The following is a 2,832-nucleotide window of genomic DNA, read 5'->3' on the forward strand; positions in this document are numbered from 1 at the left end:
TAGATATGGTTAGATCAGTGACTGTCACAGTTGATCACGCCAGCACTGTCAAAGTCAAAAGTGGACTGTTCTGGCCGTTTGTAGCGCCCTTGACGAGTAACATGTAAGACTTTTTCTTTGGTTTGCAAAACAATATAGTCATTGTTGACGTACGTCTCTTTTAAGAATTTATCTTTGAAGAAAATAAGTTTTGGTGACAATATACAATATAGTGTTGACAATACAGTGCGTATCTAATTTGAATATTCTCACGACACCCCCACATCTGGTGATCGTCACGAGACTTACAAATACGTGTACCATACCTGCTCTGTTCTACACATATATGATTTGCTGGTCTTAAATGTCCTTGTGTCCCATCAACATGGGTCAACACCTGATCATTTTCTATCGGTTTGTGCTTCTATCAAACTTTATTCTATAAACCACAAGCGTATAAAATGAAAACTATGTCATAGTCGATCCAGGAAGTTATCAAATATTGAGTTCGGACACCTTACTGGATTTCTAAGCATACCATTTTTGTGAGCATGTTGTTAAAACTTCGTCCAAAAATGCACACAAAATCATAGTTAATTCATCTTAGTGGAAACCGCAGCATCAGTGTCGAATGTACACTACACATCGCTGAGTCCTTACCTGAGAGTTTACTTGTCGTGCCTTCTTCCTCTGAATACAGAGGTCAAAAGAGACCGTGTGATGTGTTCATTTAGAGTTATGTCAGCTGTATATTCAGGTCTTACCCATTTAGTTACAGGGGTGTTTAAACGTAATCTGAGGCGTATTGTCGGAATTCAGATGGCTGTAAATATTTTGTATTTAAAAAAATTCATTCAGGTTGAATTTGCAACTTGTTGCGTTACTTTTTTTCCACATTTTCACCATCAGTATACAATAGCAAGCCGTGAAAATATGTGATAGCCGATCGCGACCAATTCCCATTTGGACAAATATGGCTGACAAGTCAAGTGGTTGTGGGACTAGTTTATATTTAAAACATTCCCACGGCAAAACAAAGTCGTTTTCATACGCCGTGAACATCACTGTTTAGTGTTACTGTAGTGTCAACTTATGTTGTATAAAATTGTGACTTGATGACAAGATTCTATAATACATCTTTTTTTCTGCTCAGGTGCTGTGAATACACATGAATACTTTTTTTGGGGTTCGTAATTATTCATTTCACCGTGTATAACACCATGGTAGGAAAGTTGTACTGTCTGTACTATGTATTAAGAGAGTAGTTACGGATCAGTAACAGTTGATCACGCCAGCACTGTCAAAGTTAAAAGTGGACTGTTCTGTCCGTTTGTAGCACCTTTGCCGAGTAACCACTATTTGTGGCTTCCGACTGGCGGTTGGTAAATGTGCCGGGTTTTCCATTACAGTGCAGTACTCACATGCATGGATGGTTCACCCGCGAACTCAGAACCACCGCGAATACTCCATTTTCCCTCTACCGCTAAATCTAAATCCCCGCAAACGTAAATGCATTTACAGTACTCGGTAAAAATGACTATAAACTCTCTACGCTCTTGTTATTTGCGTCGACATGTAAGCCCCAAACATGTGGACGCCTGTCAGTATAATTAGTTCATTTTCGAATCGGTCCAACATCAGGTCCACTGTTTTACGTCCGGTTTTACTGGACAGGTCCAACAAGAAAAATCGGTATAATTATACTTCACTGCACAACCTTTTCAGCCATGCTAATATCTATTGTCGTGTTGCAGCAGAATATGAGAAATGTGAACTCAAATTTTGGACTCTTGAAACCTCTTTCACGGTGTACTTTGTTATGATGCTGACTTGAACCTTTTTTCTACCTTAAAATAGTATGAACTTCTTAATTTCATTATGTGACAGACGAATAAATTACATGTAGTAATTTGGGTGATTTGGTATAGGGGAAGTTTTTGCACAAAATGTGGAGAGAAGTACCACATTATAGATCCAGTGTACACTGCATCAAAGGTACATAAAGTCTGTTTTGTTTTCCTAAAATCAGTTCCCCTCAATATGCTGTAAAATACAACAGGTTTTTCATAAAAGCAACAGTTGCCATGTAAAATCTAGATCTGGCTTCTTTTGGCTCCACCCCTAGACTTGTTTCCATTTTTGTACTGAACACATATGCCAAGTTTCATGCTTTAACCATAATTTGAGCAATTTTTGCACCAATCCCCTAGACAATTCCCTATGAAATTAGGAATTTTTAGTTTCTTCGAATGGGCGTCTGAATGGGATCCTATGTTTTGTCTAATGACGAATCGGCGGCTGGATCTTAGGCTACCAATCGGCGGCCAACTTCAGCCAACACAGATCCTTCGCCGAGCATGCAGCCCCTTTGCTGTGAGCACACAGCTCTTTCGCTATGAGCACACAGGTACTTCGCTGAGCACACAGCCCATTCGCTGTGAGAACACAGCTCCTTCCCCGAGCACACATCCCATTTGCTGTCAGCACACAGCTCCTTCGCCGAGCACGCAGCCCATTCGCTGTGAGCACACAGCTCATTCGCCGAGCATGCAGCCCCTTCGCTGTGAGCACATAGCTCCTTCGCTAAAACAGGTTTTGTCCCAATGGTCCTTCGTACAGTTCTACGAAACATTGTTTTGACAATGTATAAACAGCATGCATGCCTTAATAGATCCCCCACCCAGATACAAATCCAGAGGAGTACACAAACCTCATTATCCAGTCATGGTCCAATGACACAAATCTCTCAACAGTAAACAATAGTCTCTACCAGACTCCGGGTCGCTGGAAAACCGTAGAAATGGAACAAATAGAGGAGTATTAAGCCGGCCAGTTTTTTTTTTTTTTCTTTTT

General features: G+C 40.5%; 2 protein-coding genes across 4 annotated transcripts in view; both read right to left on the bottom strand.

The window, feature by feature from the left end:
* Positions 1-2,774, bottom strand: part of LOC118419506 (cytokine receptor-like factor 1) — a 28,512-nt gene extending 25,738 nt beyond the window's left edge. For all 3 annotated transcript variants that reach the window (XM_035825917.1, XM_035825916.1, XM_035825915.1), the window contains exon 1: positions 2,690-2,774. The gene's annotated coding sequence lies outside the window, so the exon portion shown is untranslated. The remainder of the gene's footprint in view (positions 1-2,689) is intronic.
* Positions 1-2,832, bottom strand: part of LOC118420158 — a 65,938-nt gene that overhangs the window by 37,986 nt on the left and 25,120 nt on the right. The gene's annotated exons all lie outside the window — the stretch shown is intronic.

Source organism: Branchiostoma floridae, chromosome 7 (genome assembly GCF_000003815.2).
Source record: "Branchiostoma floridae strain S238N-H82 chromosome 7, Bfl_VNyyK, whole genome shotgun sequence".
In the NCBI taxonomy this organism is placed as follows: Eukaryota; Metazoa; Chordata; class Leptocardii; order Amphioxiformes; family Branchiostomatidae; genus Branchiostoma; species Branchiostoma floridae.